The sequence below is a fragment of the Salmo salar genome, chromosome ssa19 (genome assembly GCF_905237065.1).
Source record: "Salmo salar chromosome ssa19, Ssal_v3.1, whole genome shotgun sequence".
Taxonomy (NCBI): domain Eukaryota; kingdom Metazoa; phylum Chordata; class Actinopteri; order Salmoniformes; family Salmonidae; genus Salmo; species Salmo salar.
The window spans coordinates 12,410,306-12,427,701 of NC_059460.1; positions in this window are offsets into that span (position 1 = coordinate 12,410,306).

Consider the following 17,396-nt stretch of genomic DNA (forward strand, 5'->3'; position numbering starts at 1 on the left):
CTCTCTGAACCCCAAGTAGAGAGGACTTTACATGGTGTCATTATGAATGAGGCTTGTACATGGATAAAGACTTTGAAGACATAGGTTGTATTCATTAGGGCACACCGTAGCTACAAATGTTGCTAAAGGAAAATGAACGTTTCTTATTGGACAAGCTCAGGTAGTCCCTCCCTGTTTCAGTCTGTTCTCTTCCGTTTGGTGACCTAATGAACATGATCCTGTACTTATCAAACCCAGGACACGTCCCTAACCTCCCCACTGAATAGAAAGTCTTGCTAATCAAATATTCCCCTAGGGAGACACAGTCCAGTGTTAAGTGGGTGCTTGGAGACCGGATGGGAAGGACGGGACGGGTGTGTGGGGGGATTTTTTTGTTGCACGAGTGCTCGTGTCTTTAGGAGGTTGGGAGACGAGGCATTTGTGATGCAAATGAAGGAGCGGATGCATGATTATGTCCCCCGTTAGGATGGGTTACCGTGGAGATTCTGAAGGCCGGGACCTTTCAGGGAGATGAGTAGAGAGCGAGGGAAAGAGAGGGAGAGGGAGAGAGTGTGTGAGAGAGAGACAACATTCTCTGTGTTCCCTATACAGTTGTTTGTTTTCTCTCCTCCTGTGTGTGTGTGTGTGTGTGTGTGTGTGTGTGTGTGTGTGTGTGTGTGTGTGTGTGTGTGTGTGTGTGTGTGTGTGTGTGTGTGTGTGTGTGTGTGTGTGTGTGTGTGTGTGTGTGTGTGTTTGTGGCATGTACAGTGCTGCATTGGTTTTGAACTTCAGGTTCTGAACACCTTTGACCTTTGCTTCATTTGGTCATAACAAGATCACTTGGGAGTGGCTGCTTCTCACTCTGTTCCCTTGTATGATTGTAAAGTGACTGTATTTTCTGGAAAAGTCAAGAAAAGAATCTGTCAGAACAAGGTTCAGCATTCCCTGGCTGTAATTAATTGGAGTCAGACTGTGTGGAGCTTCTCTGGGCCTGTAAAACAAAGTGTTAACTGTACCTAAAAGCAGCAATGTTTCCACATTTGAAAGAGCTACATGTTGTTCAGTGTGTATAAACACAGTGTAAAGTTTTAGTGTACTTTTCAGCTGCATGTGGGTGGTAACACGACGCGTCGGACCAACACATGGCCCATGAACATATGCACGTGTGTCCGTGTGTGTATATGTGTGTGCGTATGCATGTGTCCGTGTGTGTATATGTGTGTGCGTATGCATGTGTCTGTGTGTGTATATGTGTGTGCGTATGCATGTGTCTGTGTGTGTACAGTGAGGGAAAAAAGTATTTGATCCCCTGCTGATTTTGTACGTTTGCCGACTGACAAAGAAATGATCAGTCTATAATTTTAATGGTAGGTTTATTTGAACAGTGAGAGACAGAATCACAACAAAAAAATCCAGAAAAACGCATGTAAGGAATGTTATAAAATGATTTGCATTTTAATGAGGGAAATAAGTATTTGACCCCCTCTCAATCAGAAAGATTTCTGGCTCCCAGGTGTCTTTTATACAGGTAACGAGCTGAGATTAGGAGCACACTCTTAATGGGAGTGCTCCTAACCGCAGCTTGTTACCTGTATAAAAGACACCTGTCCACAGAAGCAATCAATCAATCAGATTCCAAACTCTCCACCATGGCCAAGACCAAAAAGCTCTCCAAGGATGTCAGGGACAAGATTGTAGACCTACACAAGGCTGGAATGGGCTACAAGACCATCGCCAAGCAGCTTGGTGAGAAGGTGACAACAGTTGGTGCGATTATTCGCAAATAGAAGAAACACAAAAGAACTGTCAATCTCCCTCGGCCTGGGGCTCCATGCAAGATCTCACCTCGTGGAGTTGCAATGATCATGAGAACGGTGAGGAGTCATCAGTCCAGAACTTCACGGGAGGATCTTGTCAATGATCTCAAGGCAGCTGGGACCATAGTCACCAAGAAAACAATTGGTAACACACTACGCCGTGAAGGACTGAAATCCTGCAGCGCCCACAAGGTCCCCCTGCTCAAGAAAGCACATATACATGCCCGTCTGAAGTTTGCCAATGAACATCTGAATGATTCAGAGGACAAATGGGTGAAAGTGTTGTGGTCAGTTGAGACCAAAATGGAGCTCTTTGGCATCAACTCAACTCGCCGTGTTTGGAGGAGGAGGAATGCTGCCTATGTGTGTCTGTATCCGTGTCTCTGTGTGTGTAAATGTGTGTGTGTATGCATGTGTCCATGTGTGTATATATGTTGTGTGTGTGTGTATGTGTGTGTCTGTGTTTATATGTGTGTCTGTATCCGTGTCTCTGTGTGTGTATATGTGTGTGTGTATGCATGTGTCCATGTGTGTGTAGTGTGTGTCTGTGTGTGTATATGTGTGTGTGTATGCGTGTGTCCATGTGTGTGTATGTGTGTGTCTGTGTGTGTATATGTGTGTGTGTATGCATGTGTCCATGTGTGTGTATGTGTGTGTCTGTGTGTGTGTGTATATGTGTGTGTGTATGCGTGTGTCCATGTGTGTACATGCGTGTGTCCATGTGTCTGTGTGTGTATGTGTGTGTCCATGTGTGTACATGCGTGTGTCCATGTGTGTACATGCGTGTGTCCATGTGTGTGTGTGTATATGTGTGTGTGTGTATGCGTGTGTCCATGTGTGTACATGCGTGTGTCCATGTGTCTGTGTGTGTATGTGTGTGTGTGTATGCGTGTGTCCATGTGTGTACATGCGTGTGTCCATGTGTGTACATGCGTGTGTCCATGTGTCTGTGTGTGTGTGTATATGTGTGTGTGTGTATGCGTGTGTCCATGTGTGTACATGCGTGTGTCCATGTGTATGTGTGTGTGCGTATGTCTGTGTACATGGGTGTTTATATGTGTTTGGAAGTATGTCCACTAAATAAGTCCATGTCCTCTAACATCAACCATGATCAGTAGCTAATGGTATAGTGGAAAAACTTCAGCTGTATGCCATGTGTGCTGTGGCTAGATCCAGACCTGGCAGACACCACTGGTGTCTATAATGGTTGATGACTGGCTACAAGACCTGGAGAGGAAAAACATCCTCTGTGAGTGAAGCCATCCTTCCTCTGCTCCATTGAGGACTGAAGAGGCACCTCTCCTCTCCTCTCCTCTCCTCTCCTCTCCTCTCCTCTCCTCTCCTCTCCTCTCCTCTCCTCTCCTCTCCTCTCCTCTCCTCTCCTGTCCTTTACACTCTTCCATTGAGGACTGAATAGGCTCCTCTCCTCAATAGAGAGAGAACAGTCCATGGCTTTGTTTATCACTGAGGGGGAAGGATGAAGGTGGAGGGTTATGGAGTGGTTTTCTCCCACTCTGAGGTCCGAGCAGGTCTCGTTTCTCACGAGAGAGCAACACACAGATGGAGTCCTGGCTTTGGCCTTCCACACACACATCACATGACCATCTAAGTCCACACTTAATCATTCTGCTTTGATGGCTTATAAGAGACAGCTAACAGCTAGTCAAGCTCCGTGGTCCTCCAGGGGCCTGTCTGTCACGTGTGCTTAGTATGTAACATTAGCATAACAATACATTGTTGCGTGTGTTGTGTGTTACGTGCAAGGTTTCTATCCTGCATGAGTAGGAGTGGCAGTCGAACAGCTTCTAGAACAGTCCATGGTGTCCCTTTCATTGACAGTGGCCCTCAAGGCCATGAAAGAGAGAGCTGCAGCAAACAGCCTTTCAGCAAGTTAGCGGCCTCACGGCTACATTACCCAGTAGTGCTGAAACGATGACATCATCTGTTTAAGGGCTCCAGTCTTTGTACCAGGGGTTTAAACTTTGACCTCTGTCTGTACTGTGTTTTATATGACACCTTGTTATGTTTGAGTTCCGGGCTATGAGGGAAGAGAGGGAGCTAGCTAGCCTACTTAGAGCAGGTGCTTCTATTCAGGACTGGCTGAGCTGGATTAGCCTGGTCCCAGATCTGTTTGTGCTGTATTGTTAACATCTTTGTTCATTGGCAAGAGAGCACAAACTGATCTGGGAGCAGGCTGGAGCTGTATTACCAGGCTGCAGCCTTGTGTTCTCTATTGGTAGATTTGTCTGGGAAGGCAGCTCCTGTTGGGCTGCTAAAGAGAGAGAGAGTTACTAGAGAGAGACTGGTAAAGCTGGATGTCTAACTGTCTGGTGTCTGGTGTCCTAAAAAAACTGTTCCAACTGCCAAACCCTAGATTTGAAAACAGGATTAGTCCATAGAGAGCAGGCAAGGCAACAAACTGAGTGTTGATTGTTGTTTCACAAATGGGAATTTGAGCAATTGTGTCTCTCATCATTTTTGTGTGTCTGTGTTCAGGGGAGATAAACAGAAAGGCCTACATCTAAGATTCAGTTGGACATCATACTACTTTACATACCATGAGTAGGTAACACTGTCAATAGTCTGTCACACCTTGGTATTCCAGTAAAGCACGTTCTCATGAGAAACCATCTGTCAGTCTGCGGGATGAAAGAGAGGAATTACTCGCTCTGATACTTCATAATCCTTAACATTCCCTATTGTCCTGGGATAGGCCTGTGTGTGTGTGTGTGTGTGTGTGTGTGTGTGTGTGTGTGTGTGTGTGTGTGTGTGTGTGTGTGTGTGTGTGTGTGTGTGGTGTGTGCACGTTCGCGTGTGGTGCGCGCGTGCATGTGGTGTGTGTGTCTGTATGTGTGGTGTGTGTGTGTTTGTTCCTCACAAGAGTGTCACTTGACAGGAGTGTGTATTACACCTCGAAGAACTAGACTGTGATGGCAGCCATTACAGCTAAGTACATCATTAGTTTAACGACGTAAAATAATATGGCTATAAACTAGCCCTAAACCCAGTCTCAGCTTGTGTTCCTACAGTCCTGAATTTATTTTTCATTTTTGGAGGCTCAGACCACAAGTATTGATTTGGTTTGGTCTTTGACTCACAGTTCTTAGGAAGAATGTGAAAGTATGTAAGTGCATCCTACTGCCTGGTTATCCCTGCACACAATCTCTGTTGGTGCATGTAAGGACACACAGTGAGGACCCCGAACCAACCCCGCTCCACTAAGCCCACTCACTCACAGTCACTAGTCGGCCTGCAATACCCCACACACTCACTGGCAAGTCACCTGTCACCACACACACTAGTCACCACAGGAGCTGTCATCTGGCTGAGCCTGTTCAGAGGAGAGGGGAACTCGGACACACTCAAGGGCAACCACAATGCTCTGAGAATGAGCAGATGAGGCCACACACACCCTGGCCTTGAGGAATTGAGGAGAGTATAAAGGAAAGGAGAGCAGGAGAGGAGAGTGGGAGGTGAGATGGGGAAAGAATAAGAAAAGGGGAGAGGAAAGTAGTGGGGAGGACAGAATATAGAAAAAATGGGACATTACAGTAAAAGCGAAGGACCTAGCCACTCATGACAGTGCTGGTCCCAAGCCAAGGCACTGGGCTTCCATAATAACCCAGAGGCATTGTACTGTCCCTGGGAAGGGACTGGAACCGAGGGGAGTGGAGGGAGCGAGAGGAGAGGCGCTGACTGACTGGACGCACTGAGAACACAGCAGCTGAAGTGTTTTCTTATGTGGTTCAAATCTCTGGAATGAATGTAAATCCTTTTAGAGGAAAGGGAACAACTCATTGTAAGACCGAACTTCATAGTGATGTAGGGTATTCCCTCACACTTAGGTATGTTGTTGTTGTCTGTGGTGAGTTGATGATACAGTTGAGAATGTCACTGCTAGCTACAGCAGTTAGCCACCTGTAAGGCCATGCTCTCTGTTTAGCTGTGTGATTTGGGTTTCCCTAGCCTGGTCTCATATATGTTTGTGCTGTCTTGCCAAACACCAAACTTGGTATCTTTGTTGTTTTATTAGGATCCCCATTAGCTGTTGCGAAAGCAGCAGCTACTCATCCTGGGGTCCACACAAAACATACAACATGACATAATACAGAACATTAATAGACTAGAACAGCTCGAGGACAGAACTACGTAGCCTACATATCAATAATACACACAAAATATCTGGGGCAAATAGAGGACAGGCATTGTGTCGTGATGTTGTTTTTTTAAACCAGGTCTGCAGTTCATTTGAGCAATATGAGATGGAAGGAAGTTCCATGCAATAATGGCTCTAGGACCAGGCTATTGGGCTTCGGCTTTCACATTACATTTCGGGAATTCACCCTCTCTCTCTCTCTCTCTCTCTCTCTCTCTCTCTCTCTCTCTCTCTCTCTCTCTCTCTTCTCTCTCTCCTTGTCCTCACTCTGAAGCAGAGGCCTCTGCCATACGTTCTTCTCTGGTATTAATTCAACCAATCAACATTCCTTCTCACAAGCATTCCTGTTCCCCATCTCATTCTCCTTTTCTCTTCTTCTCTCCTTCTCTTCTTCTTTTCTTCTCCCGCTTTCCCACAGAAAACTAAACAAAAGCCAAATGCAGAAAAAAATGTTGTCTGAACCTGCCAGTGCTGTACCAACCAGTCACATCAGAGTCACTGCCATCAGTAGAATAGAGGCTGGCCCTGGCCATGGCATCTAACCCAGAGTCTCTCTTTTGTTGTCCGGGTACCCAAGGCAAACCTGTAAACCTGTATAGCAGACACACAATAGCCAGGCCTGTTTCGAACCACTTTCCCTTAAGCAATAAGGCCCAAGGGGGTGTGGTATATGGCCAATACTCCACTGCTATTGGCTGTTCTTAGGCACGACGCAACAGGGAGTGCTTATATACAGCCCTTAGACGTGGTATATTGGCCATATAGCACAAACTCCCGAGGTGCCTTATTGCTATTATAAACGTGTTACCAACGGAATTAGAGCAGTAAAAATACATTTTCTGTCATACCCGTGGTATACCACGGCTGTCAGTCAATCAGCATTCAGGGCTCGAACCACCCAGTTTATAAATGAATTGATAGGTCGGCTCTGATGAGAGGACATTAACACGTCAACCTGTTCTAATAAACAGAAGGTTGTTTTTGATGATCATATTAATATGGCCAATGGGGCCCTGGTCAAAAGTAGTGCACTATATAGGGAATAGGGTGCCATTTGGGATGGCAAGCATGTCTCTCCTCTGTGGTTAATTAAGGTTATAGAGGTTATATAGGGACCACAGACAGAGGCAGCTGCTGGCATTGGCCTAACTAACCTAAGGATGTGTCACTCTGTGGACTGGTTGATCGCTGAAGGGTGGACAGGGACATACATGGATGTCTCTGTAGGATAGTGGAGTGGATCCTGTGTAGATGGACATATTGCTAACTGGACCCCATATGCTCTGCTCATATGCTCTGCTCTCAGAATAGACTGGAAGCCCCCTGTTAAACACACAAACACACACACACACACAGCCTTGGTGTCATCCCATCTATAAATGGACCACTGATGATTCAATGCGTAAAACTGTTCAACAACTGCTATTAAACCAGTAAACATGCCATGCAGAGCCAAGGGGAATTTGGGGGGATTTTTCTGATATCAGTCAACATTTACAGCTGTTGTCTGCATAGTTAATGGGTAAACTGTACAGATGTATTGTTAGATCGGATTGGTTTGATGTGAATACATGCCTCAGGTGTTTTCTCTAGTTATTTTAGGTTTTTATTCCTAATAATTTCTGTAGGCTTAAGGAGATTTTGAAGTAAAGTTATAAGCTTATAACAAGGACCCAGAATTTCCCTGGACTGGTCACATCGTCAGGGAAATGTCCTGACCCAAGCTAAGTACAGTAATGCTTGGGGCCTTACTGAAGTCTATCTATACGCAGTTTGTGTGGTTTGTTTCTGCCTCTGACTGACTACCCAGCAAACCAGGAACATTCCCAGGACATTAGTTAACATTCCCATTAAGTTCTCTGACCTAAATAGCTGTAGCATCTCCCTCCGAGCACATCTGGTGTTTGGGTTAAAGTTAAAGATAAGATGTACCCTTGGCATAAGGATATCAGGAACTGCTCAGAGAAAGCAGTTGTAAGCAAAGCCTCAGTAGAGTAAGGACGTACTGTTCCATATGAAATGATAGTCTGGTCAGCTTACTGAGGTTAGCAAAGTTTTATTGAAGTGTATGAAAATGTATTCTTATTTTGTGTGTGACTGGTGGATGCTGCTGGGTGTGAGTGTGATGCGGGGAATGAACATTGAAATGCAAAACAAGTTTATGAAAACCAGAGGAAACTCCATAAGAGAACTGGTGGAAACTCCATAAGAGAACTGGAGGAAACTCCATAAGAGAACTGGAGGAAACTCCATTAGAGAACTGGAGGAAACTCCATTAGAGAACCTGAGTGAACTCCATTAGAGAACTGGAGGAAACTCCATTAGAGAACCTGAGTGAACTCCATTAGAGAACTGGAGGAAACTCCATTAGAGAACCTGAGGAAACTCCATTAGAGAACTGGAGGAAACTCCATTAGAGAACTGGAGGAAACTCCATTAGAGAACCGAAGGAAGCTCCATAAGACAATCGGAGGAAACTCCATAAGAGAACCGAAGGAAGCTTCATAAGACAATCGGAGGAAACTCCATATCAAGGGAGATTTTATTCATTTTAGGAAGTACAATGCATCCGGAAAGTATTCAGACCCCTTGACTTTTTCCTCATTTTATTACGTTAGAGCCTTATTCTAAAATTGATGACATAATTTGTTTTCTCATCAATCTACACATAACTCTTACTTGCAGTTGTGGCTGCTTTGTGTGATGTATTGTTGTCTCTACCTTCTTGCCCTTTGTGCTGTTGTCTGTGCCTAATAATGTTTGTACCATGTTTTGTTCTGCTGCCATGTTGTGTTGCTACCATGTTGTTGTCATGTTGTGTTGCTAGCATGCTGTGTTGTCATGTGTTGCTGCTTTGCTATGTTGTTGTCTTAGATCTCTCTTTATGTAGTGTTGTCTCCAAGCCATGAAGTCGAATGAACTGTCCATAGAGCCACTCCTCAGTAAAAGGCACATTACAGTAATCTTCAATTTGATTTAGTTCTGTCCTTCAACTGTAATTGTATATTAATGATAATTATTATATCATGTTTTGTGTTTAAAGTGGACCCCAGGAAGAGTAGCTTCAGCTTTAGCTGTAGCTAATGGGGCAATAATAAAATAAAAATGCAATGACTAATTAGGGTTTTATCTTACATTAGGATGATTACATCCCAAAAACATTCAAATAATGTTTTTGATAAAAGAAGCTTATTTCTTTTCAGAAACATGTTTTTTTGTGTGCACAACATCTGTTACAACCACCACACAGAACATTCCTCCAATATTCTTATTAGGTTTCCAGGTAATGTAATAACAAACCTGAGGTAACCTAATGAATGTTCTGGAACATTCACACAACAAATTTTGGTTTGCTGGTTGGTCCCATTCTGTGTGGTCAAGTGAAGTGACCACATTAAGAACTTGGTCCCTATGGCCATATGGTGTTCTTGTCCCAACCTGGGATCGGTTACAGTCATGACACAGTGTGACCTTTTATATTTCACAATAACAGGAAAACTGTTCCACCAACCAATGAGAATCACTTCCTGTTATTTGTACTTCTTCTGATGTGTTATCATGGAGGTATGATCCATCCATCCAGATCAGTCAATTGGTCAGATGATACAATCCACAGCAGTTTAGAAAAAGGCTCAGCCATTCCCTCAGTTCTAAGCGCTGTAGCCAGCACATATCCATTTTATTTCAGTCCTTCTGGGAAGAGGAGCAGGCCAGAGCCAGAGTTGCCTGAGAGAAAAGGCTGAGTCATCATGGCCTACAGCTCCAGCTCCGGGAGGATATGTACTGTTCTCTTCTGTTACTGCTGGCTCTCAGCTCTATCTGAAACACAGAGCAGCACGGCTGCAGAACCCATTAAATATGCTTTTATTTGACACGGATGATAGGTTCAATTCAGAGTGTGCAGAGACGCATGAGGTGTGGAGGGGGGAGGGAGGGAGGGATGGTGGGTGGGAGGGAGGGAGGGAGGGAGAGATGATGGGTGAGAGGGAGGGAGGGAGGGGGAGATGGTGGGTGGGAGGGAGGGAGGGAGAGATGGTGGGTGAGAGGTAGGGAGGGAGAGATGGTGGGTGAGAGGGAGGGAGGGAGAGATGGTGGGTGAGAGGGAGGGAGGGAGAGATGGTGGGTGGGAGGGAGGGAGGGAGAGATGGTGGGAGGGAGGGAGGGAGGGAGGGAGGGAGAGATGGTGGGTGAGAGGGAGGGACGGAGGCAGAGATGGTGGGTGGGAGGTAGGGAGGGAGAGAGAGATGGTGGGTGGGAGGGAGGGAGGGAGGGAGAGATGGTGGGTGGGAGGGAGGGAGGGAGAGATGGTGGGTGGGAGGGAGGGGAGATGGTGGGTGGTAGGGAGGGAGAGATGGTGGGTGGTAGGGAGGGAGAGATGGTGGTGAGGGAGGGAGGGAGAGATGGTGGGTGGGAGGGAGGGTGGTTGGGAGGAGGGAGAGATGGTGGGTGGTAGGGAGGGAGGGAGAGATGGTGGGTGGTAGGGAGGGAGTGAGGGCGTGAGAAAGAGAGAGACAGAGAGTGAGGGAGGGAGGGAGGATGGGAGAATGAGGATGAATTGACATGGTGTAATGACATATGTTGACACAGCAGAGGGCGATGTGTATCTATGTTCTGTCATTTTTGCGAGCATTGAGATTAGCCACGACAACACAGGTATTATCTTACAGGTCTGGTTGCATTGAGAACAAAGGAAAGCAATATGCCAATGTAGGGACCGTATGAGAAGTCTGTCAATGTATGAAATGAGCACCATTTCATGAAAATCAAAGCCAGCGTTTAGATTTGCTCTTCACCACAGTCCCAAAGTATACCTTCAGCATGACCCTTTATAACACACAAATACCTGAAAATGCATCTTTCAAGTTAGAAAGATTCTCCAAAGTTTGTATCACTCCCCTGTCTCACTCCTCTTAATAACAGCATTCCCCCAGTGCTGTTTTGGCTCGTTCCGTTCCGTTCCGCACGTGCCTGTTCCGTTCCTTTCTGTTTGATATACAGTGTTTACATGGCCAGTCTCTGCACTATGTCTGGTATCCCCTATCCCTGTCCAGAGTGCATGGATCGCCACAGCTGGGACTGCGTAAAGATGACATGTTAGATGTGTAAATAAAATCTGTTCAAATAGTCTTCTGACTAACTTTGTCTGCCTTAATCATGCTGAGAAAGTGGAGGAGTTGCATGTGGTTGATAAAGCTCTGAGTAATGTTAAAGATATCATTATTCTGTTGATTTACAGTACCAGTAGTGACACTGTACACCTTTGCTGTTCATTTGTACAGCTGGATCTGTTGCTGAAGCTGTTCATGACACCTGTGTTAGAACCAGAACCAGACCTCCTAGAACTCTTAAGAGTTACTATAGATCCTTCATGTGGTGAGCTCCTCCTCTAGTGTAAACCACTTGGAACACCACTTTTGTGGGCTCTCAGAGAATACTTCAAAACGGCTTGCCTGAAACGATCTCGCTCTCTCTCTCTCTCTTTGGGGTGTACGAGCCATGTGCAGAAACATTTAGTGAATGTGGGGGAGGTATGCAGTTCTCTCTTAAACACTTGTAAGTAACACTAAAGTGTGGACATTAGAGTGTGGACTACAGGCTGCTTGCTTATTGCGGCACAATAACTCCTATGTTAAACACTTCCAGAGTAACACTAGAATGTATAACTAGACTGGAGGCTGTGCTGCTTATTGCTTATTGCAGGCACAAGGCCTCCTATGTTGCCCTGTGGTGATAAGCTCTCATTGTTATGCAACTCCTTAGCAGCATAAGCTTCTGGCATGGCTCCTTCCTTCCCTCCCTTCTTCCCTCGTTCCCTGTCTTTTTTCTCTCTCTCCCTCTCTCCACTCCCTCCCTGTCCGGCTCTAAGTCTATTTAAAATAGCAACAGGTTGAGTGAGCATGAGACTAGGAGAGCTACCAGGACTACCAACCCTGCGCCGGAGCATGGCCTGGGAGTAGAGGAATAAGAGGGGGAGAGTAGAGGAAGAGAGAGGGGGAGAGACGAAGGCTCTCTCTCCTCCACCAGCACACTCTCAAAATGCTGAGTGTTATGTACTTCCTCCGCTCTTTCTTCGAGGTAAGGGATCTTCGATTTCTTTCTTTGACTCTCTGAGGTAAAGGGAGTACTGTTTTCCTTCTCTTTCTCACTCTCTCTCTATTCCTGGTTTCTTTCTCTTACAGGAACTTTTGTTTTTGTCTCTTAGTTTGTTCCCACACTGGGAGAGAGAGGGAGTGGACTAGCTAGATTTACTGAGTGCTAATTTCACGTTTGTTGTCATGAGGTGGTTCTCTCTCATGCAGAACTCAACGGCAGACAGAAACTCCTACCTCTGCTGTTAACCATCAGTAAGCCAGAACAAGATGTCAGTTGTCCTGTTATTGTGTTTGGTTGTTTGGAGTGTCAGGTGACAGGGTCATTGCCAAGATTGAACCATACTGTATGCTCGTTTCCCAGCATTGTAAACTTGCCTCTTCTGTGTGAAAAATGTCTTATTGATAGTCATGTGAGGGCAGTTTTTGTCTGCCATTCAGATTGAAATGAGCACCTGGGTTTGCTTTGTAAATCTCTTCGTGTTAGTGCTCCATAGTTCTTCTAGGTTTCAAAAAATGTTTTCTGTAATCAAACTGCTCAGATGTTGATGGATGGTTGGACCTGGACCATGATGCCTGTTGGAACCTGTCCCGATTCTCACACACACACACACACACACACACACACACACACACACACACACACACACACACACACACACACACACACACACACACACACACACACACACACACACAAACAATGGGGCGTCCTGCTTTATTCAGGAGTGAAAAAAAGCACAGGAAAAGAGAGAGAGAAAGAAAGGAGAGAGAGAGCAAAGAGAGAGAGAGAGAGAGAGAGAGAGAGAGAGAGAGAGAGAGAGAGCCTGATGTTCCCCCAGTAGCTCAAGCCTCAGCATGAGGCTGGCGGTAGAGTCAGGAAGAGGAGTCCACAGCAGGTAAAGACCAGGGTATTATCAGCTTTACCAGGAGGCTTTGAGGCTGGCTGGTTTCACCTGTTGCTGATTAAAACACTTGTCCTGTTCTATCTCCTCCATGGAGACACTGAACTGGTCTGTTGTTTAGATCATTATGGGATTTAGCTCTCTGTGCCTGGGATGCACCTGTTGCCATGGCAACCAGCCGATCAAATGTCAGGGGCAGGTCCTTATGCAGGAAACAGGAAGCAGGAATTTGAAGTTTATCTAATTGGTTGAGTGGCGTGGGGGGCTTATTTTGATCATCATAGTCCCGTGTGGCTCAGTTGGCTAAATGACTAACCATGTCAATGTAATTGTGTTGCAAAAAACACTCATATCCAATCCCTCACATTCCTTAGTGGTGACAGACTGGAGAACACCAGCCATACTATAGGGATGTGACAAATGGAACTCATTTCTTAACGTTAAAACTATTTTTAGGGGGTTGGGGGGGAGGTTCTGTTAAAATTATAAGAAAAATGTATTAAGTTTCATGTGAATTCACAATGCAGCTGCACTGCTGCCAGCAATGGCTTGGGTCTCACAGTGCATCCCTTTCAGATGATGAAGCATGGCACATGTACTCCCATTACTGTACCTCAATTCCACCTCACAAAGTTTGCATTTTCTTCTCATTTAACTTTTTAAAGTATTGCCATACAGGATTTGGCTTCTTTCGCTTGCCTTTCTCTGCCATTTTTCCATTTTTCCAACTGTTAACGACAATGATTTAGTGGTGGAAAGTCGACTCCAAAAGAATTCCTGAGATTCAGTATTTTTGGAATGAGGAGACTGATTAGCTGCCATACTTCCGAGAACACAAACACTTGCGTTTTTCATAGCAAGCTAGCGAGGGATGGAGAGAGAGGGGAGGGGCACAGTATAGGCAGGTCAGGCAGACGGAGTCAGGGTGTTTTCACATATAGTCCTCTTTAAAGTGAACTCTGGGGTAAAAAAAAAGCTAAAGAACTTTGTTCTCTTTGTATTCACACTGCCCTTGCCTTTGAATGAGAAATCAGCTCTTTTGCCAGTTCATGTAACTGATTTTGTGGTCCGAGTCCTCTTTGCATTCACATTGCTATATTTAGAAGGGAACCAAGATATTTTTTCCAACATTTACTCAATGCACTGTGACTTTTTACAAGTACAGGACAAGCCGTTCAATCAGAATGTGTTGTCAGACAGCTAGATATACCTACTTACATTTTGAAAGCTAATAGATTGCGTTTAATTAAAAGATGAGAGATAATACTTGTAAACAGAAGATACTTTTAACATGTAAATATTATTGGTAACAGAATAAATAGCAGAATAAAGACTGTAGAACTGTAGATTATATAATGTTGTAATTGAAAATTGTACACACAATGTAGGCTACTGGCCCTTTAAGAGCTAGAATAGATTTTGATTCTCACCAAATATGTTGGTGACTTCTCACACTATTCAAACCCCACAATCGAATAAACAGCTGATGACTCTCTCTTTGCCTATAGATTACATATTGCAAATAAAGAATCTGAACTAAAAACTGTATTTTGGAATTTCTGTGCATCCTTGACAATCACTAATCAATCTCTTAAAACAGCACACTTTTTTTCTGCGGGCTGCAGTTGCATACTATTGGAATAGAACTGTGGAGCGCATGTCTTGGTAATCTGAATCTCGCAATGTCGTGTCTCGCATGACTCACAAATTCACCAAAGTAGCCTAAAGTTCTTCCGTGTTGTAGCCAGTTGGGCTACAACACGGAAAACAATATGTTTAGGTTTTTTCTTAATGTTAAGGATCCCAATCTCATTTAAACGTTCACACCCGTAACCCATACTGATGTCTCGTTGATGTTGAATGTTCTAGTACCATTGGTGAAAACTTGACAAATACCCTGGGAGTTGACCACAATATGATCTCAAGACACAAGCAGTGTTATTTACGGTAAAGTAAATCAATCTAAGAGGTAAGCAAAGATATCGTCCTCCAAATATCCTGGCTGTTCGTATAGAGGAGGCCTGGCCTACACAGTACAGTAGAAACACGTGTTTTAGTAGTGATTCAGTCCAGAGGTATGTAAGTGGACCTCAGAGTTGGATTCCAGTGTGTGATCCCACCCTCTGACTGGGTCCTCTCTATCGCTCTATGTCTATCTATCTCTATATCACCATACTGCTACTAATACTGCTGCTGCTACCAGCTCTGTCCTCATCCATACTGCTACTAATACTGCTGCTGCTACCAGCTCTGTCCTCATCCATACTGCTACTAATACTGCTGCTGCTACCAGCTCTGTCCTCATCCATACTGCTACTAATACTGCTGCTGCTACCAGCTCTGTCCTCATCCATACTGCTACTAATACTGCTGCTGCTACCAGCTCTGTCCTCATCCATACTGCTACTAATACTGCTGCTGCTACCAGCTCTGTCCTCATCCATACTGCTACTAATACTGCTGCTGCTACCAGCTCTGTCCTCATCCATACTGCTACTAATACTGCTGCTGCTACCAGCTCTGTCCTCATCCATACTGCTACTAATACTGCTGCTGCTACCAGCTCTGTCCTCATCCATACTGCTACTAATACTGCTGCTGCTACCAGTTCTGTCCTCATCCATACTGCTACTAATACTGCTGCTGCTACCAGCTCTGTCCTCATCCATACTGCTACTAATACTGCTGCTGCTACCAGTTCTGTCCTCATCCATACTGCTACTAATACTGCTGATGCTACTAGTTCTGTCCTCATCCATATTGCTACTAATAATGCAGCTGCTACTAGTTCTGTCCTCATCCATACTGCTACTAATACTGCTGCTGCTACCAGCTCTGTCCTCATCCATACTGCTACTAATACTGCTGCTGCTACTAGTTCTGCCCTCATCCATACTGCTACTAATACTGCTGCTGCTACCAGCTCTGTCCTCATCCATACTGCTACTAATACTGCTGCTGCTACCAGCTCTGTCCTCATCCATACTGCTACTAATACTGCTGCTGCTACCAGCTCTGTCCTCATCCATACTGCTACTAATACTGCTGCTGCTACCAGCTCTGTCCTCATCCATACTGCTACTAATACTGCTGATGCTACTAGTTCTGTCCTCATCCATATTGCTACTAATAATGCAGCTGCTACTAGTTCTGCCCTCATCCATACTGCTACTAATACTGCTGATGCTACTAGTTCTGTCCTCATCCATACTGCTACTAATACTGCTGCTGCTACTAGTTCTGCCCTCATCCATACTGCTACTAATACTGCTGCTGCTACCAGCTCTGTCCTCATCCATACTGCTACTAATACTGCTGCTGCTACTAGTTCTGCCCTCATCCATACTGCTACTAATACTGCTGCTGCTACTAGTTCTGCCCTCATCCATACTGCTACTAATACTGCTGCTGCTACCAGCTCTGTCCTCATCCATACTGCTACTAATACTGCTGCTGCTACCAGCTCTGTCCTCATCCATACTGCTACTAATACTGCTGCTGCTACCAGTTCTGTCCTCATCCATACTGCTACTAATACTGCTGCTGCTACCAGCTCTGTCCTCATCCATACTGCTACTAATACTGCTGCTGCTACCAGCTCTGTCCTCATCCATACTGCTACTAATAATGCTGCTGCTACTAGCTCTGTCCTCATCCATACTGCTGCTGCTACTAGTTCTGCCCTCATCCATACTGCTACTAATACTGCTGCTGCTACCAGCTCTGTCCTCATCCACACTGCTACTAATACTGCTGCTGCTATTAGTTCTGTCCTCATCCATACTGCTACTAATACTGCTGCTGCTACCAGCTCTGTCCTCATCCATACTGCTACTAATACTGCTGATGCTACTAGTTCTGCCCTCATCCATACTGCTACTAATACTGCGGCTGCTACCAGTTCTGTCCTCATCCATACTGCTACTAATACTGCTGATGCTACTAGTTCTGCCCTCATCCATACTGCTACTAATACTGCTGCTGCTACCAGTTCTGTCCTCATCCATACTGCTACTAATACTGCTGCTGCTACCAGCTCTGTCCTCATCCATACTGCTACTAATACTGCTGCTGCTACCAGCTCTGTCCTCATCCATACTGCTACTAATACTGCTGCTGCTACCAGTTCTGCCCTCATCCATACTGCTACTAATACTGCGGCTGCTACCAGCTCTGTCCTCATCCATACTGCTACTAATACTGCTGCTGCTACTAGTTCTGTCCTCATCCATACTGCTACTAATACTGCTGCAGTAATTGTTGGTTCTACTACTGCTACTAATACTGCTGCTGCTACCAGTTCTGTCCTCATCCATACTGCTACTAATACTGCTGCTGCTACCAGTTCTGTCCTCATCCATACTGCTACTAATACTGCTGCTGCTACCAGTTCTGTCCTCATCCATACTGCTACTAATACTGCTGCAGTAGTTGTTGCTTCTACTACTGC